We start from the raw sequence: 27,277 nt of genomic DNA, 5'->3' as shown, positions 1-27,277 counted from the left end.
ATAGAAGACATTCTGAACAAATTCATGGCCTACACTGAAATAGGAAAAAATGAAAATAATAAGGATAATCCCATGTAAAGAAGGTGCGGAAGGATTCAGACGCTCCAGAAGACTTGAGGGTGCAGTGAATTGTCATCCTCCTCAAGTTATTTCCACAAACACAAAGTGAGAGCCATGTGGTCCTCAGCCTCTATGCACTTGTGTCGTCCAGAGGCGCTAGCTAACATGATGATGTTAAACTGGAGAAGCCTGGAGGCTTGTGAGGATGTAAATCAAACAGTAAAGACACCAGAGGACATAAAAGCCAGACAAGGCCAGATAAAAGTTTCCAGAAAGCATTGCAACTGAAACGGGCAACAGAATTTACCTTGTCTTTCTCTGCATCCTTGGTAGAGACACAACTGATATTCCCCATGGGAGCTGCACCATGTCCTAAGTCTCATAATGGATGGAGATGGATGGAGGTTGATTCTGACTTGCACAGACTGTGTGGAAGGAAAACAAACCATCCACCACATGTTTCATTATATTCAACTCATTCACACTCTCGGGTCCCTTACCAGGGGCAGGGGTTTTTCATGTGCTTTGAGGACAAGAGGGAGATCTGATCCTATCTCTTGAGGAAGGTTTACAGGGCCTTGGTTCAGGTGTTTTTATAACTAATCAAGTAGCTGTGAACAGCTCAGGTCTCAACTCGCTAGAAAATAAGTTAGGGGTGTGTCTCATCCCTCAGAGAGCCCAGTACATGGTCTCTGTACAAGCTACATCCTAGGGAGTGCTATGTCTGTCAGCATGTATAAGGCCTCTTTCCTTCTCTATCAGAGACACATGTTGCCCAGCTCACTATGTGGAAATGACTGCCCATTTCATGCATGTCCTGAGAAACTTAAAGAATTTTACAACGTCCTCAGTCAGTCTGACCTGAAGACCCTGTGGTGCCATCACTGCATTTCTCCAAACACACAAGTAAAAGACAAAATGTGTTTTATAAGTCAACTCATACTGGTCATATCATCTGCATGGTGGAGGAGGAAGGTGAGGTCCCAGAGGACCCCAGTATGGAGAAGGTGGGGGTGGCCCAAAGCCCATGCATAGTGATAAAGGGCAGCCCATGGGGTACGACATGGAGGGCACTTCTGGGAAAGGAGGAAATATCCTGGAAACCACGTGGACCTGCAGGACAGAAATTAAACTTTTGAGATTTGGTAGGGTAAAAGGTGAAAAATCCAACACCAACACCAACACTAACATACCTGAACCCCAATGAAGCCAGAATGGTACCTGTCTCCTTCCCCTCCACCTGGTTTCAACAGGGCAGCATCAGTGCCACTAAACTCCACCCTTCCCACTGGGTCCCACCTAGAACTCCTAGGAGTTGGAGGAGACAAAGCAGTGCATTGCTGGCAGCATGAAGGGTACTAGCTGTGTCTGCAAATGTAGGGAAGGAAGTGGCTAGTCTTAAAGGATCAGAGGGATAATTCCGGACTACTAAAGAAAGTCTGTTTCACACACACAGGCTTCTATTTCCAGGGCTACTCTCCACCAAGGCCTCACCACCTCAACAGCTCCGTCTGGGCATAATAAGACCTGAAATGATGAGGAAGAATTTTGTTTCTGTACCATTCATTTATGTCTTTAATCCATTTCAAGGTAATTCTTGGAGTGGTATAACATAAGGTGCTAAGCTTTATTCTTACACATGTGAATATCCATTTTTCCCAGCACCAGTTATTCAAGAGACTACCATTCTCCACTGTGTATTCTTGACTCCCTTGTCAAATACTAGTTGACTATGCATGCATGGGCTTAGTTTGGGCTCTCAATTTCCGTTTCATTGTTTTGTGTGTGTGCTTTTGCCAGTGACTTAACTGATTTCTTTGTGTTAGAGTGCAGCTTGAAATCAAGAAGTGTGATGCCTCCTGTTTTGTTCTTTCTTGCATTGGCTACTTGGGGTATTTTTGTGGTTCCAAATACATTTTAGGATATGTGTTTCTACTTGCATAAAAATTGCACTGGAGTCTTGATAGAGACTGCACTGAATCTCTAGATGGCGTTGGGTAGTATGGGCATTGTATCTATATTAATTCCTCCGAAAGATGGACTTGGGATGCCTTTACACTGACTTGTGTGTTCTCCTGTTTCTTTCATCCAAATTGAATTTCTTCCATTTCTGAACACAGGTTTTATAGTTTTCTGTAGAGAATATTTCACTTCCTTGGCTAAATTTATTCCAATAAATGTTATTGGTTTTGATGCTATTGTAAATGGGATTGTTTTCTTTCCTTCTTCGGTAATTTGGTTAGTGTATAGAAATGCTATAGAATTTGATATGGTGACTTCCTAGTTTGGAACTTTAATGCATTTCTTGATTAGATATTAACAGGTTCATTTACATTAAACTTTTTATTTCATTCTTTTACCTTATTGAAAAAATCATGTTATTTGGGAATAGCTGACACACTATGTTACATTAGTTTCAGATGAACAACATAGTGATTGGACAAGTGTATACATTCTGCTACGCTAACACAGGTGTAGCTACAGTCTGTCACCATGCATCACTATTCCAGCACCATTCTCAATATTCCCTATGCTATATCTTCTATCTGTGATTTATTCGTTCCATAACCAGAAGCCTGAATCACCCAATCCCCTTCACATATCTAGGGCATCCTTGTCTTGTGCCTGATCTTAGAGGAAAATCTTTCAAAATTTCACTATTGAGTATGATGTTAGCTTCACATACATGGCTTCACATACATGGCCTTTCTTATGTTGAGATATGTTCCTTCTACACGGAATTTTTAAAGAGTTTTTTTTAGCACAAATGGATACCAAATTTGGTCAGAACTTTTTTTCTGTGTCTATTGATGTCATCACATGAGTTTTATTTTTAATTTTTAAAACGTATGGGGCGCCTGGGTGGCTCAGTTGGTTGAGCGTCCGACTTGGATTCAGGTCATGATCTCACGGTCTGTGGGTACAAGCCCCGCATCGGGCTCTGTGCTGACAGCTCAGAACCTGGAGCCTGCTTCGGATTCTGTGTCTCACTCTCTCTCTGCCCCTCCCCTGCTCATGCCCTGTCTCTCTTTCTCTCTCTGTCAAAAAGAAATAAGCATTAAGAAATTTTTTTTAAAAAAAGTATTTATTTTAGTTTAAATTTATTTATGTATTTCTTTAGTATTTATTTTTTCAAGTTTTTATTTAAATTCCAGTTGGTTAGCTTACAGTGTAATGTTAGTTTCAGGTATAGAATGTAGTCATCCATCACTTACATACAACACCCAGTGTTCCTCACGACTAGCGCCCTCCTTAGCCCATCACCCATTTAACCCATCCCCCCTGCCCAACTCCCTTCTAGTAACCCTCCCTTCGCTATTTATACTTAAGTGTCCGGTTTCTGGTTGATTTTTCTTTCATTCAATTATGTGAGGGGTCATATTTATTGATTTGCATTTCTGAAACATCCTTCCTTTACAGGGAGAAAACCCTTCATCACGGTCAATGATCCTTTTAATGTGATGCTGAATATGGTTTGCCTGTATATTACTGGGAATTATTCATCTATATTCATCACGGGGATACTGGCCTATAGTTTTCTTTTCAGGTAGGATCCTTTTCTGGCTTCCTACCAGGGTAATTCCAGTCTCAGGAAATGAGTTTGGTGGTGTTCATTCCTTTTGAATCAGTGAGAGGACTGCTGTTAGTTTCATCTACCAATGTTTGGTCACATTCACCAGTGAATCCACCTGGTCCTGGGCGTTTCTTCCCTGAGAGAATTTCGATTACTGATTCAATTTACTTGCATTGGTTATCTTCTTGTATTGATGCAGTCTTCCTTTAATGGGTCTGTGAAAACCTTCTCTTTCTTCCTGATACAGTCTTGGTAGGTTGTGTGTTTCTAAGAACCTATCCATTTCTTCTAGGTAGGCGGTTTTCTGGCATCTAATTTGGCCATAGTTGCCTCCTTGTCGCCTTTATGTTTCTTTGGTATAAGACATAATGTCTTCTCTTTTATTTATAATTCTTTTGAATTGGGTCCTCTCTCTGTCTTTGCATAGTCTATGTATAGACTTGACAAGTTTGTTTCACTCTTCTGAAAACCCACTGTTGGTCTTCTTTATATTTTCTATTGATTTCATTTTCTCAGTTTCGTTGGTTTGCATTACCGTATGGATTACTTTCTCCCTTTTGAGAACATTGGACATAGATTGTTGTTTTTTTTTTTCTAGTTCTTTGAAGTTAAAAGTAGGTTGTTCATTTGAGTCCCAAATGTATCCTCCATGCATGCAAATCCAGTGACTCATCAGAGAACCTTCAGTAGGTCTTTTCTGTCCTATTTCTCATTCTCAGAAATCTGAGAAATAGAACCAGAAAATTTATTTGAAGACAAAATAGATGAAAACTTCCTTAATGCGGGGAAGGAAACAGATCCAGAGCAGGAGGTGCAAAGACCCACAATATATTCAACAGAAGCAGATCCACACCAAGTTGTATAGTAACTAAAACCCAAAATGTCATGATAAATAAAAATTTTCACAGCAGGAAAACAAAAGATGACATTTACCTACAAGGGAAACCCCATAAAGTTATCACTGCATGTTTTTCAGAAGAAACTTGGAAACCGTAAGTGAGCAGCACGGTTTGGTAAAGGGGCCGAATGGAAAACATCTGCAGCCAAAGAGGGTCTATCCAGAACACTATCATTCAGATGAAAGGAGAGATCAAGAGGTTCCCAAATAAATACTAAGCGAGTTCACCACCAACAAACAACCCCTGCAAGAAATGTTGAAGGGGACTCTTTAAGTGGAAAAGAAACACCTAAAGTGACAATATTAAAGTGTGAAATGCAAAAGCAAGAAAAATGAGTATATCTGTAAAACATCAGCCAAAGTATTCACGATATGAAAGATTTTGAAATAGGAACACTACATAGCTACAACACGGGGAGGAGAGGAGTAAGAACTGGTTCAAACTTAAACAACTATCAACTTAATATAGACTCCTATATGCAGAAGTGGTTAGGTACAAACCTAATCATAACCAGAAACCAAACATCACTAATATATATGCAGAGTATAAAGACAAACCATTTCAACTGTGAAATTGTGAAGAAACCCAGCAAATCAAAAAAAGAGAAAGAGAACAAAGGATCAGAAAAATTCAGAAATAACCAACATCAAGTAATAATAGGACAAGTACATGTTTATCAATTACTTTGAATGGAAATGGAATAAATGCTCAAGTCAAAGGCACTGGGTGACAGATAGGGGCAACTGGATGGCTCAATTGCTTGAAATTTCGACTCTTAATTTCGGCTCAGGCTATGATCCCAGGATCCTGGGATTGAGCCCCAACTGGGCTCTGCAATGAGCATGGAACTTGATGAGGATTCATTCTCATTCTCTTTCTCTCTCTCCCTCTCTCTCTCTCTTTGTCTCTCTCTTCCCTCATTCCCCCACCCGCCCTCCCATGCCTGTGCTCTCTCTCTCTTCATAATAAAAGGCACTGGGTGATAGAATGTGTAAAGATATAGCACCCATCTATCTTCTACCTACCAGAGACTAATTATAGAACTAAAGTATCAAAAGAAATCTGCAGTAGCACTACTTTTATCAGACAAAATAGATTTAAAAGAAAACTGTAAAAAGACACAAAGAAGGACACAATAATAATAAAAGGTGCAATCCAACAAAAAGATAGAACAATTGTAAACATATATGTGCTCAAACTGGGAGGATCCAAATACACAAAACAGTCCAAAATAAAGAATTGATAGTCATACAATCATAGTAGGGCACTTTAACACCCAATGACATCAATGGAGAGATCATTCCATCAGAAAATCAAGAAGGAAGTAGAGACTTTGAAATATAGAGTAGTCCAGATGGACTTAACCCATATATTTTAGACATTCTATCCTAAAACAGCACAATACACATGCTTTTCACGTGCACATGGAACATTCCCCACACTTGATAAAATATTAGGTCATAAAACAAGCCAAAACAAAATCAAACTGATCGACGCCATACCATGTGTCTTTTCAGACCACAATGCTATGAAACTTAAAGTCTACAACACAAAAAAAAATCTGGAAAAAGCACAAAAACATGGAAGTTAAATAACATGCTACTAAACAATCAATGGTTCAAACAAGAATTCAAAGACAAAATCCAAAAAAACATGGAAACAAATGAAAATGAAAACACAACAATCCAAACTTCTGTAAAGCAGGAAAACTGGTTCTCACAGGGAAGTTTATAGCAATACAAGTTTGCCTTGGGGTGGGGGGGGTAAGTCCTGAATTAACTCAATAACCTTATAACTATAAAAGCCACACAAAGGACAACAAGCAAAATCCCCAAACAGCAGAATGAAGAAAATAATTAAAATCAGAAAAGAAATAAATGATATAGAGATTAAAACTATGCACCCCATGCACCAAAATGGATGAGGCAGTACGTGAAATCCTATCATACTCAGAGACGGCGGGATGATTGTGTGAAACAGTCCAGAGCCAAACTGGAATGGGGCAAGGCAAAAACAACCTCCAGTGTAGAGAGACTGGGGCGATAAAAATGAATTCAATCCCTCCCAGATGGAGGGTGGTGTCCATGCATGAACACCTCCCCGCTCCAGGTGGGAGTGCAAGCATGACTTACTTCTTGTCCTAGGCCTAACACTAACACTAACCCAAATCCCAACACCTAAACCTAACATCTAACCCTAATCATAAACCCTAATACTAAACCTGCTCCTATCCCTATGCCTAAACACAACAATAACCCTACCAAACGGTAAAAGTAAATATAACCCGAACTAACCCTCAACTTGACCCTAACCCTCGAACTCTAACCCTATATCTCGAACCCTAAAACCCTAACGCTAATGCTCTAACTCCACCCATTAACCTTAAAATTATAAAACCTAAAACTAACCCTAACCTTAACCATAAAACTCTAACACTAACCTTAATGCTAACCCCTAATCCAATCCCCTAACCCATAACCTGAACCCAAGTCCTACACCTAGACCTCACCTTATCCCTAAACCTAATGCAAACCCTAACACTAACGCTAACAACTAACCCTAACCCTACCATCTAAGCATAACACTAACTCTCAAACCCAAACCATAACCCTAAACCTAAGCCTAACCCAAGCCCAAACCTAACGCCTAAACCTAAATCTAACTCCAAACCCTAACTCCTAACCATAACACTAAACACTAACCATAACCCTAAACCCAACCCTAATGCCTAAACCTAACTCGAACCCCTAACATTAACCCCTAACACCAACCCTAACCGTAACCCTAACTCCTAACACCAAACCCAATCCCAAACCCTAACCCAATGCACACGACACACAGAAATGGTGTCACATCCGCACTGGTGAAGTCACTGGACAGAACATTAACCCTAGTTAAGGATCTCTCTGGATGGGGACCCAATTCCTATCTCTGAGAACACTACAAACAAAGGGCCCAAAGCGGTGCAGAATTACCTGGCATGGAATATTGAACATCATCATGACATTTCCAATGCCCGCATGGAGCTGCACAAGGGGGTGGATGAGGCCCAACTGAAGATGGCACTCACACAAGGCTGGCCCTGGCACACAAAGACTAAGCCTGAACAGCCCGTTTCGATGAGGCCCACACTCAATACTCTGGGGAGACCACTACCCTGCTGGAGGTTCAGCTCTTGGAGATTCCTGGGACCTTAACTGTGACACTCACATACCGCTCAAACTAAATCTCACCCCAACTCTAAACCTAACCCTACACATGACCCGCACCAGTGCATGGACCCTCATTCAGCCCTCCAGGGTGATCACGGCACTGGTGTCGCTTCAGCCCTGGCAACGTCCATGGAATGAACCTTAACCTTGACAAAAGCTTTCTCCTAATGGGGACCCAATTCCTAAGTCTGAGGACATGACAGACATGGGGCCCAGAAGCAGAGGAGGATTACACGGCATGGAACCTGGAACATCACCATATCATTTCCAAAGACCAGAAGGAGCTCCACAGGGGACTTCTTGAAGTCTAACTGAGGAGTGGCACTGACACCCAAAACTCAGCCTGACTGGGACGCTCCTTAGACCCCTCTACTCAGCCCTGCGGGGAGACAACAGCCCTACTGGGGGTATAGCACCAGGAGCCTCCTGTGACCAAGCCCTAATCTTAACAGTGACCCACAGTATACACGTGAACCTAAACCTCACCTCATCTTTAACATTGACCCTACACCTGACTCACACCATGCATGTGCCCTCACATCATCCATATGGGGAGATCACAGGACTGGTGTCACTTTGGCCCTGGAGATTTATTTCCCTGGCCAAAACTCTAACTGTAGCTAAGGCTTTCTCCATATGGGGACTGAATCCCACAGTCTGACGAGAGCACGCAAAAGGGGTTGACAAGCAGTGCAGGATAATTCTGTGTGAAACGTGGAACATCACCATGTCATTTCCAAAGCAGGGCTTCAGATGCACAGGAGGATTCCTGAGGCCTACCGAAGAGTGCAGATATAGGTGTGGGGCCTTGGAATGAGAAACAAATGCTGACAAGTACCCTCCCTTCTGCACTCCAGTCAGCCCTTCAAGGAGACAACTGAACTGCTGTAGGTTCAGGGTCTGGAACCTCCTTGGAACTAATCTTAACCATATACAGAACCCTAACAGTAACCCTAACCCTACACCTACCTAACACGATCTCTCACACTAACTCTAAACCAGACACACACCCACCCATGTGCTCACATTTGAGCCCTCTGTGGAATTCACGAGAATGGTATCACTTCAGCCCTGGTGACATCCCTGAACCGAATCCTAACTCTAGCTAAGGCTCTCTCTCCAGGGGGACCCAATTCCAAAGTCTGACAACAGCACGCACAAGAGTTACAGAATTGGTGCAGAAATACTCGCCATGGAACGTGGAACATCAAAACGTCATTTCCAAACCGTGATGGCAGCTGCACTAGAGGATTTCTGAGGCCTACCTGAAGGGTGACTCATATATTTGTCAGGCCTTGGAACCCAAAAACTAATCCTGACTGGCACCTTCTCCTGTGTACTCCACTCAGACGTTAGGGGAGACAACTGCTCTGCTGTTGGGTCAGTGCCTGGAGCCTCCTGGGACCTAACCCTACCACTAACCGTAACCCTAAACATAACCCTCACCCTATACCTAACGCTATCTGTAACCCTAACCCTACACTTGACCGCACCATCACTTCAGCCCTCGAGGGAGATCATGACTGGAGTCGCTTCGGCCCTGGTGACATCCCTGGACAGAACCCTAACCCTAGCTAAGGCTCTTTCCCCATGGGGACCCAATACCAAAGTCTGACAACACCATGCGCCTGGGGTCCAAAGCAGTGCAGGATGACTCGGCATAGAACCTGGAACCTCACCATGTCATCTCCCAGGCCCAGCTGCAGCTGTCTGAGAGGATTCCTGAGGTCCATTCCTGTGGCCCATAGAGTTGTGTTGCCTTGGAAGCCAAAGACTAATCCTGATGGTCACCCTCCCTTGTGCCCTTAGCTGAGCCCTTCGGGAGACAACCACACAGCTGTGGTTTCAGAGCCTGGAGCTCCTTGAACCTAACCATAACCATAACCATAACCATAACCATAACCACAACCATAACCATAACTCTCAACCTACACCTAACCCTATCTAGCACACTAACTCTACCAGATCCAAAGCCACGCATGTGCCCTCACTTCAACCTGCCATGGAATTCACAACACTGGCGTCACTTTGGTCTTACCGACTTCCCTGTACCGAACCCTGACTCTAGCTAAGTGTGTATCCCCATGGGGACCCAATTCCAAAGTCTGACAACAGCACGCACACGGGTTCGAGAATTGGTGCATAAATACTCGGCATGGAACATGGAACATCACCATGTCATTTGCAAAGGGCGATTTCAGCTGTAAGACAGGATTCCTGAGTTCTATTCCATGGGTGGCCCAAACATTTCTCTGGCCTTGGAACTCAAAGACTAATCATGACCGGCACTCTCCCTTGTGTACTCCACATAGCCCTTCAGGGAAACAACTGCGGTGCTGTGGGGTCAGTTCCTAAAGCCTCCTGGGACCCAAACCTGACCCGAACGATAACCCTAACCATAAACCTCAACCTAAACCTAACTCTAACTCGAACCCTAACCACCACTTGAACCGCACCCTCGCCTGGGCCCTCAATTCAGCCCTCAAGGAAGATCAGGAAACTGGACTTATTTAGGCCCTGGCAACTTCCCTGGACCGAACCCTAACTCTAGCTATGGCTATCTATCAAATGGGACTCACCTGCAAAGTCTGAAAACAGCACACCCACAGGTTGGAGAAACAGTACAGAAATAATCAGCATGGAACATGGAACATCACGATTTCATTTCCAAAGCGTGACTGCAGCTACACGAGATGATGCCTGAGGCTACCCGAAGGGTAGCCCATACATTTTTCTAGCCTTGGAACGCAAAGACTCATCCTGAGCTGCACCCTCCCTTGGGTCCTTCACTCAGCCCTTAGGGGACACAAATGCACTGCTGTGGGGTCAATGCCTGGAACCTCCTGGGACCTAACCCTAACCCTAACCCTAAACCTAACCATAAACCCCATGCTACACTTAACCCTATCTCTAAACCTAACCCTGTACTTCACCCACACCTTCGCAGGGTCCTCAATTCAGCCCTCAAGGAAGATCACAAAACTAGAGTCGCTTCTGCCCTGGTGACTTCCCTGGACAGAACACTATCCTAGCTAAGGCTCTCTCCACATGTGGAATAAATTCCAAGTCTGACAACAGCACGCACATGGGTTCAAAAATCAGTGCAGAAATACTCGGCATGGAAAGTGGAAATTCACCCTGTCATTTGCAAAGTGCGGCTGCAGCTGCACGAAAGGATTCTTGAGGCCTACACAAAGGGTGGCCCATACATCTTTCTGGCCTTGGAACCTAAAGACTAATGTTGACCGGCACCTCACTTGTGTAGTGCACTCAGCCCTTCAGGGAGACAACTGCTCTACTGTGGGTTCAGTGCCTGGAGTCTCCTGGGACCTAACCCTAACCCTAACCGTGACCCAAACCATAACCCTTACCCTACACCTAACCTTATCTAGCACACTAACTCTACAGCAGACTCACAGCCACGCAAGTTCCCTCACTTCACCTTCCATGGAATTCACCACACTGGTGTTGCTTTGGCCCTGGCGACTTCCCTGGACCTAATTCGAAACCTAGCTAAGGCTCTCTCCCCATGGGGACCCAATTCCAAGTCTGACAACACCACACAGACGGGTTCGAGAATCAGTGCAGAAATACTCGGCATGGAAAGTGTAACATTACCATGTCATTTCCAAAGAGCGACTGCATCTGCACGAGCGGATTCCTGAGGCCTACCCGAAGGATGGCCCATACATTTGTCTGCCTTGAAACCCAAAAAACTAATCCTGACCAGCACCTTCCTTGTGTCCTCCACTCAGCCCTTCGGGAAGACAAATGCTCTGCTGTGGGGTCAGTGCCTAGAGCCTCCTGGGACCTAATACTAACCCTAAACATAACTCTAAACATAACCCTCACTGTACACTTAGCCCTAACTCTAACACTAACCGTACACTTGACCCACACCCTCACATGTGCCCTCATTTCAGCCTTCGAGGGAGATCACGAAACTGGAGTCGCTTGGGCCCGGGCGAATCCCCTGCACCAAATCCTAACCCTAGGTAAGGCTATCTCACTATGGGGACCCAATTCCAAAGTCTGACAACAGCCCGCACACGCGTTCGAGAATCAGTGCAGAAATACTCGGCATGGAACGTGGACCATCACCATGTCATCTTCTAAGCGCGACTGCAGCTGCAGGAGAGGTTTACTAAGGCCTACCTGAAGGGTGGACCATACATTTGTGTGGTCTTTAACCCAAAGGCTAATCATGACCGGCACCCTCCCTTGTATCTTCCACTCAGCCATTTGGGGAAACATCTGCACTGCTGTGGGGTCAATGCCTGGAGGCTCCTGGGACCTAACTCGAACCTGAACCCTAACCTTAACCAGAATCCTCAAGTGAAACCTAACCCTATCTCAAACCCTAACCATACACTTGACCCGCACCGTTGCATGGGCCCCATTTCAGCCCTCGAGGGAGATCAGGAGACTGGTCTCATTGACACTGGTGACATCCCTGGATCTAACCTTAACCCTAGCTAAGGCTCTCTCCCACAGGTACCCAATACCAAAGTCTGACAACCCCACATGCCTGGCATCATGAAGCGGTGCAGGATCACTCAGCATAGAACCTGGAATATAACTATATTGTTTCCAAGCCCGAGCTGTAGCTGTCCGTGATTTTCCTGAGGCCTATCCAACCAGTGGCCCATACAGTTGTCTGGCTTTGGTCCCAAAGATTAATCCTGATGTGCCCCATTCACTGTGCCCTCCACTCAGGCCTTCATGGAGACAACTGCACTGCTGTGGGGTCAGCACTTGGATCGTTCTGGTAACTAACCCTAACCCTAATACTAGCCAGAACTCTCCACAGATCCCTAACCCAATCATGATTAAAACCTACTCATAACCCGCACCTTCGCATGGACCCTCACTTCAACCCTCTACAGAGATCACCAGACTGGATTCACTTCAGCACTGGCGATGTCCCTCGATCGAACCCTAAACCTAGCTAAGGTCTCTCCCCAAGGGGACCCAATACTACGGTCTGAAAACACCAGGTGTCTGGGTGCATGAAGCAGTGCAGGATCACTCGGCAAAAAACCTGGAACATCACCATGTATTTTCAAAGGCCCGGCTGCAGCTCCCCGAGAGGATTCCTTAGGCCGACCCAACCAGTGGCCCTTATGGTTGTCTGGCCTTGGAACCCAAAGACTAATCCGGACTTTCACCCTCCCTCGTGCCCTCCAATCATCCCTTTGGGGAGACAGGTGCACTGCTGTGGGTTCAGGGCCTGGAGCCTCCTGGGACTTAACCCTAACCCTAACCAGGACCCTCAAGTGAACCCTAACCCTATCTTGAACCCTAACCGTACACTTGACCCGCATCATCGCATGGGCCCTCATTTCAGTCCTCGAGGAAGATCACACGACTAGAATCGCTTCACCATTCGCGACATCCCTGGATCAAACCCTAACCCAATCTAAGGCTCTCTCCCCATGGGGACCCAATTCCAAAGTCTGAAAACAGCATGCACATGGTTTCAAGAATCAGTGCAGAAAAACTCGGCATGGAACATGGAACATCACCATGTCATTTCCAAAGCACGCCTGCAGCTGCATGAGAGGATTCCTGAGGCCTCCCTGAGGGGTGGCCCATACATTTGTCTGGCTTTGGAACTCAAAGTCTAATCCTGACCGGCATCCTCCCTTGTGTACTCCACTCAGCCGTTCAGGGAGACAGTTGCTCTCATGTGGGTTCAGTGCGTGGAGTCTTCTGGGACATACCCTAACCCTAACCATAACCCTAACCAAAACCCTCAACCTGCACCTAACCCTACCTATCACACTAACTCTACAGCAGGACCGGAGCTGCACATGTGCCCTCACTTCAGCACTCCATGGAATTCACAACACTGGTGTCACTTCAGCCCTGGCAACGTCCCTGGTCTGAACCCTGACCCTAGCTATGGCTTTCTCCCCAGGGGACTCAATTCCAATTCCCATTTCTGACTACAACACACACACGGGTTTGGAAATAGGTGCAGAAATACTTGGCATGGAACCTGAAACATCACCATGTCATTTCCAAAGCGAAACTGTGTCTACAAGAGAGTATTTCTGAGGCCTACCCAAAGAGCGTCCCATAGAGTTGTCTGATCTTGGAACCCAAATACTAATCTTGACTGGCACCCTCCCTTGTGTACTCCACTCAGCCCTTCGTGGAGACAAGTGCACTGTTGGGGTTTCAGTGCCTGGAGCGTCCTGGGACCTAACTTTAACCCTAACTTTAACTGTAAACCTCAACCGACACCTAACCCTGTCTCATTAAAAAGAACAACATCAAAATCATAGGGCTCCCAGCAGATGAAGAGAGAGACAAAGGGGTAGAAGTGTCAAGTCAGCAAATCATAGCGGATAATTTTTCTTACCTGGGAAAAGGCACAGACATTAAAATCCAGGAAGCACAGAGGACTCTCATAAGATTCAACAAAAACCCACCAGTAAAAGGAATATCATATTCAAATTTAGGAAATACTCAGGCAAGGAAAGAATCATGAATGCAGCAAGGGAAAAAAGTCCTTAACCAACAAGGAAAGACAACAAAGATCAGGTTTGCAGCAGACCTACCCACAGAGGCTTGGCAGGCCAGAAAGGAGTGGCAAGATATACTCAATGAGCTGAATCAGAAAACTATGCAGCCAAGAATTCCTTACCCAGCAAGTCTGTCATTCAAAATAGAAGGACAGATTAAAAGTTTCCCAGACAAACAAAACTTAAAGGAGTTCGTGACCACTAAACAAGTCCTCAAAGAATTTTCAGGGGGACTCTCTGAGGGGAGAAAAGATAAAAAAAAGAAAAAAAACACCAAAAGTACCAAAGACTGGATAGCACAAAAAACACCACCACAAAATCCAACTCTACAAAACACATAATGGCAATAATCTCATATCTTTGAGTACTCAATCTAAACATCAATGGAATAAATGCTCCAATCAAAAGACATAGGGTAACAGAGTGGGGAAAAAAACCAAGATCCATCTGTGTCCTGTTTACAAGAGACCCACATTAGACCTAAAGACACCTTCAGATTGAAAGTAAGCGGGTGGAGAACAATCTATCATGCTAATGGTCGCCAAAGAAAGCCGGAGTAGCCTTACTCATATCAGACAATCTAGACTTTAAAATAAAGACTCTAACAAGAGATGAAGAAGGGTGTTGTATCATAATTGAGGGGATGTATCCACCAAGAAGACTTAACAGTTGTAAACATTTATGCTCCCAATGTGAGAGCACCCAAAAATATAAGCAATTAATCACAAATATAAAGAAGCTTATAGATAATAAAACCATAATAGTATGGGACTTCAACACTCCAGTATTACAACAGAAAGATCATTTAAACAGAAAATCAACAAACAAACAATGGCTTTGAGTGAGACACTGGACCAGATGGACTTAACAGATATATTCAGGACATTTCATCCTAAAGCACCAGAATATACATTCTTCCCCAGGGCACATGGAATGTCTGCAGAATAGATATCATACTGGAAAACAAATCAGCCCTCAACAAGTACAAAAAGTTTGAGATCATACAGTGCATATTATCAGACCACAGTGCTATGAAACTCAAAATCAACCACAAGGAAAAATTTGGAAAGATAACAAATACTTGGAGACTAAAGAACATACTACTAAAGAATGAATGGTGGAATGCAAGCTGGTGCAGCCACTGTGTAAAACAGTATGGAGGTTCCTCAAGAAACTAAAAACAGAACTACCTACCACCCAGCAATTGCACTGCTAGGCATTTATCCAAGGGATACAGGTGTGCTGTTTCGAAGGGACACATGCACCACCCCCATGATTATAGCAGCACTATGAACAAATAGCCAAAGTATGGAAAGAGCCCAAATGTCCATCAATGGATGAATGGACAAAGAAGAAGTGGTATTTATATACAATGGTGTATTATTTGGCAATCAAAAAGACTGAAATCTTGCCAATCGCAACTACGTGGATAGAACTGTAGGGTATTATGTTAAGTGAAATTAGTCAGAGAAAGACAAAAATCATATGACTTCACTCACATGAGACTTTAAGAGAGAAAACATATGAACATAAGGAAAGGGAAACAAAAATAAAATAAAAACAGTGAGGGGGACAAAACAGAATTGACTCATAACTATGTAGAACAGACAGAGGGTTACTGGATGGGATGTGGGAGGGAGTTGGGCTAAATGGGTAAGGGGCATTAAGGAATCAACTCATGAAATCATTGTTGCACTACATGCTAACTAATTTGGATGTAAATTTTAAAAAATAAAATTAAAAAAAGTAATGAATGGGTGAACCAAGAAGTTAAAGAGAAAATTAAAAAGTACATGGAAGCCAATGAAACTGATAACACCACACCCCAAAACGTCTGGGATTCAGCAAAGGAAGTCATAAGAGGAAGTTTAGAGCAATCCAGGCCTTCCAAAAGAGGTAAGAAGGACTCAGATACACAGCCTAACCTTATACCTTAAAGAGCTGGGAAAAGAACAACAAATAAACCAAAACCAGCAGAAGACAAGAAATGATAAAGATTACAACAAAAATCAATCCTATTGAAACTGAAAACAAAAACAAAAACACACACAGAAAAAAAAACCCAACAACATCAAATAACCACCCCCACACACACACCCCCCCACACACAAAAACAGTAGAACAGATCAATGAAACCAGAAGCTGGTTCTTTGAAATAATTAATAAAATTGATAAACCACTAGCCAGTTGGATCAAAAAGAAAAAGAAAATGACCCAAATAAATAAAATCAAGAATGAAAGAGGAGAGATCACAACCAATACACCAGAAATACAAACAATAATAAGAGAATATTATCAGCAAATATATGCCAATAAAATGGGCAATCTGGAAGAAATGGACAAATTCCTAAAAATATATAAACTACCAAAACTGAAACAGGAAGAAATAGAAAATTTGAACAGACCCATAACCAGTAAAGACATTGAATTAGTAATCAAAAATTTCCCAAAAAAAAGAGCCCAGGGCCAGATGGCTTTCCAGGGGAATTCTACCAAACATTTAAGGAAGAGTTAACACCTGTGCTGTTGGAGCTGTCCCAAAAAAAGAAATGGAAGGAAAACTTCCAAACATTTTCTCTGAACCCAGCATTACCTTGATTCCAAAACCAGAAAAAGACCCACTAAAAAGGAGAAGTATACACAAAATTTCATGATGAACATGGACGCAAAAATCTTCCACAAGATGTGAACCAACCAGATCCAAAAATACATTTAAACATTATTCACCATGACCAAGTAGGATTTATACCTGGAATGCAAAGCTGGCTCAATATCTGCAAAACAATCAGTGTGACTTATCACATCAATAAAAGAAAGGACAAGAACCACATGATACACTCAATAGATGCAGAGAAAGCATTTGACAAAATACAGCACCCTTTCTTGATAAAAACCCTCAAGAAAGTAGGGATAGAAGGATCATACCTTGAGATCATAAAAGGCATATATGAAAGGCCTGACGCTAATATCATCCTCAAAGGGGCAAAACTGAGAGCTTTCCTCCTAAGGTTAGGAACAAGACAAGTATGTCCACTCTCGCCACTGGTATTCAACATAATATTGGAAGTCAGCCTCAGCAATCAAACAACACAAAGAAATAAAAGGCATCTAAATCGTCCAGGAGGAGCTCAACCTTTCACTCTTCGTAGATGGCATGAAACCCAATGTGGAAAACCCACAACAGTCCACCAAAAAACTGCTAGAAATAATACATGAATTCAGCAAAGTGGCAGGATATAAAATCAATGCACAGAAATCACTTGCATTCCTATGCACCAACAATGAAGTAACAGAAAGAGAAATTAGGGAATCGATCCCATTTACAATTGCACCAAAAACCATAAAATACCTAGGAATAAATCTAACCATTAGGTGAAAAATCTATACACTGAAAAGTATAGAAAGCTTATGAAAGAAACTGCAGATGACAAACACACAGAAAAGAAAAATATTGCATGCTCCTGGATAGGGAGAACAAATATTGTTAAAATGTCAATAGTACCCAGATCAATCTACATAATCAACACAATACCTATCAAAAAACACCAGCATTCTTCACAGAGCTACAACAAAGAATCCTACAATTTGTATGCAACCAGAAAAGACCCTGAATATCCAAAGCAATCTTGAAAAAGAAAACCAAAGTAGGAGGCATCACAATCCCGGACTTCAAGCTGTATTACAAAGCTGTAATCATCAAGACAGTATGGTACTGGCACTAGAACAGACACTCAGATCAATGGAAGAGAATATGAACACAGAAATGAACCCACAGACGTATGGCCAACTAATCTTTGACAAGGAAGGAAAGAATATCCAATGGAATAAAGAGAGTCTCCTCAGCAAGAGTGCTGCGAAAACTGGACAGCGACATGCAGAAGAATGAGTCTGGACCACTTTCGCATACTCAAAATGGATGAAAGACACTCAAAATGGATGAAAGACCTAAATGTAACATAGGAAGCCATCAAAACCCTAGAGGAGAAAGCTGGCAGAAACCTCTTTGATGTTTGCTTCCACAACTTCAGAGTCAACAAGTCTCTGGAGGCAAGGGAATCAAAAGCAAAAATGAACTATTAGGACCTCATCAAAATAAAAATCTTCTGAACAGAGAAGGAAACAACCAGCGAAACTGAAAGGCAACCAACAGAATGGGAGAAGATATTTGCAAATGACATATGAAATAAAGGATTAGTATTCCAAATCTGTAAAGAACATATCGAACTCAACACCCAAAAAACAAGTAATCCAGTGAAGAAATGGGCAAAGACATGAGCAAACACTTCTCCAAGGATGACATCCAGATGGCCAAATGAAACATGAAAAAATGCTCAACATCATTCATCATCAGGGAAATACAAATCAAAACCACAATGAGATAACATCTCACTACTGTGAGAATGGCTAACATTAACAACTCAGGCAAACAACAGACGTTGGTGAGGAAGCATAGAAAGATAAACTCTTGCGCTGCTGGCGGGAATGCAAACTGGTGAAGTCACTCTGGAAACCAGTAGATAGGTTCCTCACAAAATGAAAAAGAGGACTACCCTACAACCCAGCAGTTTCACTACTACGTATTTATCCAAATGATAAAGATATGCTATTTTGAAGGGATAAGTGAACCCCAAAGTTTATAGTAGCACTATCAACAATAGCTGAAGTATGGAAAGAGCCCAAATGTCCATCAATGGGTGAATGGATAAAGATGTGGTATATATATATATATATATATATATATATATATATATATATATATATTTATACACACACACACACACACACACACAATGGAGTATTACTTAGCAATCCAAAAGAATAAAATCTTGCCATTTAAACTGCATGGATGGAACTAGAAGGTATTATGCTAAGCAAAATTAGAGAAAGACAAATATTACAGGACCTCACTCATATGAGGACCTTAAGATAAAAAACAGATGAACATAAAGGATGGGAAGCAAAAATAATATAAAAACAGGGAGGGGGACAAAAACATAAGAAACTCTTAAATGTGGAGAACAAACAGAGGATTACTGGAGGGATTGTGGGAGGGGTGATGTGCTGAATGGGTAAGGGGAATTAAGGAATCTACTCCTGAGATCATTGTTCCACATTATGCTAACTTACTTGGATGTAAATTTAAAAAATAAATGAAGTAAAAATTAAAAAAAAATTAATCCAGTAAAAAAAGACATCCCAACAGAATATTGTTGAAAAGCTGAGTCAGTCATGAGTCCCCACTAAGCTTTGTACCAAAGTGGCTTTCTTAATTTCCCTACTTTCTCATAAATATGGACAATGTGCTCTGACACAAATCTGCTCTTACCCTGCCTCAAGGTGAGCATAAAGAACATATTCTCCTATGACTTGGCTTGTTAAAAAGAAAAGAGAAAAGCAAATTCATTTGAGATAAATCAACTTTTACTCATGATGGAAAATCTGCTTGACTACTTTGGACATAATGTATTGCATTTGTTTATGGCTGACTTTGCCTAAATTAGTGAATTTTTTTAAATGACCAAATATTGCACATTTCACTTAGTTGCAAACACACACACACATACACACACACAAATAGCATGAAACAAAAGTGAAGAGTATATAACATAAATGCATTAAGGACATAAAAGATTAGTTTTCCTATAAAACGTAAAATAACTGCTTTGGGAACAGTTTTCCATTTGATAACTTTACAAGCAAATTTATATTGACTTCCAATTTATTAACCATTTTTAGAAATACTATGTTTAATGATAACTCTAAATACAAATGGGATTATGTTTCAGAAAGAGGGAAACATTGTTTTCTCTTTAGTAAATTAATTAAACCAAAAACTGAAAGGATATCAGTTTTGGAAAAGACAATCCCAACAGACAACATTGTTGGTATCTGAACCATCATGTCAGTAAAAGCACGGTCAGTGAGGCTGTATCCTTAACTCAAAATCATGTACCATTTGTGGAGGGAACCCCAGAAACTCTCCTCCAACATGATGAATGCCTTCCAGGAGCTGTAATTTTTTTTTAATTGATGAAATGGCATGTTAAAACTATCTTTATCATGACTCCAGTCTCCGGCTTTTTAAGTCCAGCTCAGTGCTAAAATTGTCTTAATTCATTTGCCTCGGGTAACTTCTCTTAACCCTAAATACCCAAATAAAAGAGACCTCAAATTAATATTTTGATCATTAAAGAAAATAGGTCTACCAAAACGACATATACCAAACCTTACTAGCTACGATAGTATGCTTATCTCTTCCAAGTTACTAAAAGATTAATGCTTGTATTCAGCTTAATGGTCAACCTGACATTTAATAGGTGCCTAGGAAAACAACAGTAATGTATGCTTGGAGTTTCAGGCTATTTCTCTGTTTCAATCAGCAGTCACTATAAATATGTTATGGTCTACAGATTTATTCTAGACCTATTTTCTATGTTTAAGTTTATATTTGAGAGAGAGAGAAAGAGCATGAGCCAGGGAGGGGCAGAGAGAGGGAGACACAGAATCTCAATCAGGCTCCAGGCTCCCAGATGCCAGCATAGAGCCCAACATGGAGCTCAAAGTCATGAGCAGTGAGATCGTGACCTGAGCTGAAGTCAGATGCTTAACCAACTGAGCCACACAAATGCTCCTAGACCTATTTTAAATTTGCAAATTAATATCAGACTCCAAAAGTATTGACTATTATCTAAGCCTTTAGCTCATTCACAAGGTGCATTTACTTTGAACAAAATTAATTTTGATAAGATGTTCTAGTCTTCTATTTTTAGGAGCTACACAGACATAGAATCAGAAAACCAACAGCTTCCTCATACACAACTTAAGAATCATCTCTGCACCACTGATGCCAATTTAAAACAACCATTACATGGCCACTTGATCAACATCCATAAGCTCAGGGCAATGGTTTGGAAATGCCAAATGAAACCAGAGCTCAACACGTGTAAGGAGTCACACCATGACCTTTAGCATTTCCATCTACATGTCCAAATGACAACTATTAACAGCTGCTTTCCTGTCAATTTAATGATGGTACAACTTGCATGGATGCAAATATAACATACTTTTTAAAACAAAGCTTTTGTGAAATAGACAATCTATGGAGAAAAATCCTAAGTTCTATTTCAAACAATCAGCTGCACCCAAAGAAAGAACGATATTCTCTTAACTATAAATAACTGACTTTCAAAGTCTATGACGGTTTTTCACCAATACAGCTCAGGCATATTACCAAAAACACATGGTAAACTCTTACAACAAAGGCAATGAACTTTTCCTCTATATTTTAGGAAGAAATAACAGCTATTATCTTGACATTATGAATTCATTGTATAATTCAGACCTGTTACAAAGGAAACAAACTCTCTTAGTATGCTTACTGGCTAAATTTTGCAAAGGGAAGAATACACTTATATAATCATTAAGGATAACAGAAATTGCAGCAGTAAAAAATAAAAGGATGTGAGACTGAAATTCAACCTGTGGGTACAATTACTCAGATACTAAACTTAATCCCATTTCCTGAAACGTGACACCAGCTTTACACGTACCATTCATTGCTTACAATATACCAGGATGAAGTATGGCTTTTCCCCGTTCATATTGGGGACAGTGTGGTAGATGAAAGAAAGTGGGCTTTGGAGCCCATGAGAACAAAGTTATCCAAAGGACAGCACTTACTAGTACTGTGATCTCAGAAACATGACCTACTCTCTTTTGAGCTTCAGATTGTTCATTTTCAAAATGAGAATAATCATACTTACCTCACCTGGAGGTTATGATGCCCATGCTAAGGATGTAATTCCAGTGCCAGCCAGGAACTTGGAGTATAGAGGTAGAGAGAAGATGCAAGCCTATACAAATAAATAAACAGAGTTATAACTTGGGCTAAGGGCAAACTGGGATTAGCACTGTGTGAGCAAAGAATGGGGACAAGGGCATAGAGAAAAAAAAACATGTAGGTAGTGACTAGGTACAACAGACAGAAACCTGTTATGGAATGGATTTGCCCCCAAAATACATGCATTGAAGTCCTAACTACCCATGGGACTTTACTTGGATACCAGATCTTGAAAGGTAAAGTGGAGGTCGAATGAGCTCATTTGCGGGGGGGGACCCTAATCTGATAACTGGTGTCCTATAGGAAGAGAGTGGGCACCTACACACACAGAAGGAAGACCACATGAAGAGAGTGGGAAGGAGGTCATTCACCAGTCATGGAGAGAGGACACCCACCCTCGCCACACCTTGATCTAAAGTGTGAGAAAATAAATAAATCAATTTCTGTTGCTTAAGCCACCCAGTCTTTGGTACTTTGTGATGGCGGACGCAGCAAAATAATACGAAATCCCAATATTTACTTGCTCAGCAAATGGTGTTTGGGCCTTTGAAGGAGTTAGGCACTGTTCTAGGGCCCTAAGGAAACAGCCCTAAACAAAGCTAATTAGGTCTTTGGATCCCATGGAGCCAATATTCTGGCAGGGACTGCAGTAGGAGACATCTAGCAAGCAAGAAAGAAAAACAGATGATGCCAAAGGCCAGGAAGAAAAAGAATGCGGGGAAGGGATATCGGGTGTTCAGGTCAGAGAAGGAGCAGTTTTCAGTTTGAGATAGAGAGCTAGCAGAGACTCTACTGAGCAGGTGATGTCAGAGCAAAGATATGATGGAAATGAGGGAGTATGTCATGTTGGCATGTGGAAGTATATTTCCGACAGAGAGAGGCAAAATGAAAGCAAAGACCTGAAGCAGGAGTATGTGCCTGACATGCTCAGGGAGCAGGGAGGGGCCAGTGTGGCAGCATCCCAGTAAACAAGGGGAGGGGAATAGGAGAGGCCTACAGGGAGGTAGCAGATTCTGGGGAGGGTAGCACCTGTGTGGTGCACAGTTGGAGTCAGGTGTCTGGAGACATGAACAGCTGTGGGCAGTGCATAAAGACTTGGAGGCCCCAGCTGCTGGTATATAGAAGCCTGAGGCTGGCTGAGATCAAACCCAGAGTAAGGGCAGATGGAAAGAAAATGGGGGGCAGGAAGAAGATGAGGACTAACCAACACAGACACTGGTGAGCAGCGGCCCAGATGGTGGGAGGAGGAAGGAAGTAATTTTTAAAGAAAGGGAGTAATCAAGTGAGTCTGTAAAATGGTGCCACGTAGTCCACATACTGGGGGTTGAGACTTCAATGTGAGCTTCGGCGATGTGTGTCATTCATTAAATAGATGAGAACTAGGGACAAATGAGAGAGGAAGCCCATTCAGACTCAGCTGACAGAGAAACAAGGGAAGGTCTGCAGGTTCCGGCACATGCAATGCTAGGCATAGAAAGACAAAACAGGTGGTGCTGGATGGGAAGTGATTGCTCCCCGTGGGTTGAAACAGCTGCAGGTGCACAGGATGGCCGGGTCCCGAGAAAACCCACGGTGTGCAGGAGAGAGGGAAGTGGTATGGGAGGCATGTTAGTGAGAGATGGAGTCCTCCCTTAGAAACACAACTCAACTGTGGCAATGGGACACCAGCCAGAGCCGTGGGGATAGATGTAGCAAGGTGGGCAGCTGGGAGGTTGCTGGGAATGTGGGTGATTGGGAAACAGGATAAAGATGCCCTTCGTTCTCTCTGCCTGTAGAACGGGATCATGGCCAGCATGTAAATACTGATGCACATGAGAAACAGAGCATCAAGCCCTCCATAGGGAATCCCAAGTTGTCCTCTTACAGCAGATATTCCCACCTCCTTCCTGCACCCATCACCTCTGTGATGCCTGGCAATCCCTGATCTGCTCTCCTTTTTTAGGATTTTGTTGCATTGAGAATATTATACAAATGGAATCTAAAAGCATGTGATCTTTTTAGGATTCGATTTTCCACTCTGGGCATAATTCTCCGGAGATTCAGTCCTGCTGCAGTGTCTGTCAGCAATGCGTGCCCTGGCACTGCTCACAGGTGAGAGCCCATCACACAGGGATAGCATGGTTTGGCTGTCTCCCTACGGAAGGACACGTTGTACTAGGCTGTGCAATGGCCCTCAAAGAAAGCAAGTCCTAACAGCTGGAATCTAACTCCCATTGATGGGATCTAGTTAAGGATCTTGAGTCCTGCGTTGTCCGAGTGAGCCCTAGATAGTAAGTATCAAGAGCATCCTTAGAGAGGCAAGGGGAGACTTGATAAAAGAGGAGGCACTGTGTCCATGGAGACATACTGGGGTGATGTGGTCCAAGCCAAGGGTGGTTGGTGGCCACTGGGAGCTACTAGATGGAAGGGGTACAGTGTCCCCTGGAGCCCTGAAGTCTCCACCAGGAGTACAGCCCTGCTGACACCTTAGTCTCAGTGAAGGAATTTCGGGTTTCTGGCCTCCAGAACTCTGAGAGAACATGATTTTGTTCTCATAAGCTATCACGTTTGTGGTAAAAGAGCAGGTGTGTGCACAACAGGCCCCCATCCCCATCTCCCTCGGACTTTGGAGTCTTCCTTCCCTGAGAAAGTCAGGGAAGCTCTGGCATTTCAACCTAGTTGACTGCAGGCAGCCATTGAGTCATTATTATGACCATTCCCAGTTCTCCAGGCAACACATTAAATTACATTTCCTGCAGGAAGAACCGTGTATCCATGTCTGGCCTATCGTATGTCACCCTCTTGGGTGTAATACTCTTTGAACTCACTCCCATACTCGTCCCCCCATCTTCTACCAGTGCGAAGTGGTAATACCCTGCAACTCCCCTGCATGGGCACCTGATCATGCGTGGACCTGATCCCACACCTCCGTTTGGAGTACACTGGAATCCCGCTATTTTCCAGGAAGTAAACAAAGATGGTAGACGTGGAGCCTGAAGATCACTGCTCTCGAACATGACAGTATTGTCTTAGGTGAAGCCATTGAAACCTTTTCTTTAGGGTTCCTGGGGGTGGGATAAGACTATTCTCCTTAGACTGGAGGAGCTGCTTCTCTTGGCAACAAACACAACATACTCACCTCATGAGGTCATACATTTTCTGGTGTTTTTCCCTTGCTTTCAACCTCTCCTATTTCCTGTGTATACCCCAGACACCCAAAACTGATCCCAGACAGGCTCTATAACTGCCTCCCATGGCCATAGTGACAACTCCACTTGCGATCCTCCAGCATGCTGTCCTCCATCACTCTGCACCAGCATTAGTGGTAATGTGAGCAAATGTGAAATCACCTCTTACCACCAATGACCAGTATCCACTTCTGCCATCAAGGAAGCTACTTGTATGTCTTCTACTGGAAGAGCAGTCCAGTCCCAGAGTCCAAGTTCCAAGTGTTTTCCTGTGGCCACTCATGGTACAGATTACCATTGGTGCAAGACTGCAACAGGAGACAGCACACTCAAAAACAGTGAGTGAAGAGCAGTGCAAGGGTAAGGGAACCTCCAGGAGATGGTAGAGAGGGCAAAGCAGCCATGCTAAGCCAAGGCAAGATGTTTCCACTAAGAAGAAAGTGCAAAGAAAAGTGGTTCCCTGTCCTGTAACACTTATCTGGAGAGAAGGGTCTTCTGGGGAGATGTAATGCAGAGGAACACAACTATAGAAGCTCCCCGTTATCCATGGAGATATGTCCAGAGACCCCAGGTAGGTCCCGGAAACCACAGCCAGTACAAACACTATAGTGGCCAGGAAGGCGTGCTGGCAGCACACCCCTACATAGACCATGAAGGGGCACAGGTGGCTCGCCCCTACATGGCCAAGGAAGGGCACAGCCATGACATATCTACATGGCCTATGAAGGGGCACAGAAGGGCTGCAAGCGTCAGACCCCTGCATTGCCAATATAAGGGTATCAAGGCTGTCCTTGAAGATCGAAAAATATGATTCATGTACTGTAGGCGGCTGTTAGTGATGCGGCCATGAGCATTCGTAGTAGGGCTCAGGCACTGGTATATGATCTTAAGATCTGAGTATCAAAAATAGACAACCAACTCCTAAGTTAAGACTGGGTGAATTTCACAATAGAAGCAATAATGCTAGTATGTGCAACAAGAAATATTTGTACTTGTGTAAGCTCTATCAGAGTGGATAATCATGTATAGTTAACCAAAGGATAAAAATAACCTAACTGTAAGTCAATATGAAACCAATTGTTGACCCAACACAGGCAATCAAGGAAAGATGAAAAGAAGTAAAAGGAACTCAGTGAACACAAACCCCACCTGTTTACCAATAAAATCACCTCTAGCATTTGTAGTTTTAGAGGCCCTGCCTCCCCAGGGACATTCGTGAAACGGCCATGGTATCCTGACCGTGCAAAGTAGCATAATCACTTGTTTCCTAAATAGTGACTCATATGAATGGCCACAGGAGGGTTTTATTGTCTCTTCCAATCAGTGAAATGGACCTTCCCATGAAGAGGTGGGAATAGGGCAAGAAGACAAGTAGACCAATGGAGCTGCTTTAAAATGTTTTTAGCTTCATTTTTTTTTTGAGAGAGAGAGACAGACAGACAGAACACACGTGGGGAAGGGACAGACAGAGAGTGAGAAACAGCATTTGAAGCAGGCTCCATGTTCAGAACCATCAGCACAGAGGTGAAACCAGGTGTCGAACCCACAAACCGTGAGACCATGACCTGAACCCAAGTAGGACACTTAATCCACTGAGCGGCCGAGAGAGCAGAAAATACGTCTGACCTAAAAGGAACATCAATGCTACATCGCCGATGAAGGGGAACATGCATGATCCCCTCCGGTGCCGAGGTGGGGGAGAGCAAATGAGTGACACCCCTCCATCACAGAGACAGTGGCACAATGGTGACCCCCTCTCCCTTGATGTGGGAGGGCACATGTGTGAACCCCCTCCTGTCCAAAAGGGGGGTAGGAGCGCTAATGCTTGAAAACCTTCCATACCCAGGGTGTACGACCTAAGCCTTACCCTACCCCTTATGTCAGTGCCAACCCTAACCTTTACCTTAAGAGATGCATGTTTCTTCAGCTGTGAAAGTGAAAGAACCATTCGTGAAATATCACATTTAATAGTGACATCACTACTCTCTCCCTGAA

General features: G+C 43.1%; 1 long non-coding RNA gene across 1 annotated transcript; it reads right to left on the bottom strand.

Moving 5' to 3' along the window:
• Positions 1 to 214: 214 nt before the first annotated feature.
• LOC128314839 (uncharacterized) lies at positions 215 to 25,553 on the bottom strand. Its single transcript, XR_008296960.1, has 3 exons — positions 25,452 to 25,553; positions 22,039 to 22,128; positions 215 to 485 (listed from the first exon to the last, which is right to left on the bottom strand). It is a non-coding gene; the product is annotated as an uncharacterized LOC128314839 (long non-coding RNA).
• Between the last annotated feature and the right edge of the window lie 1,724 nt (positions 25,554 to 27,277).

The sequence above is a fragment of the Acinonyx jubatus genome, chromosome A2, assembly GCF_027475565.1.
Source record: "Acinonyx jubatus isolate Ajub_Pintada_27869175 chromosome A2, VMU_Ajub_asm_v1.0, whole genome shotgun sequence".
Taxonomy (NCBI): Eukaryota; Metazoa; Chordata; class Mammalia; order Carnivora; family Felidae; genus Acinonyx; species Acinonyx jubatus.
This window is presented reverse-complemented; position numbering and strand designations above follow the sequence as displayed.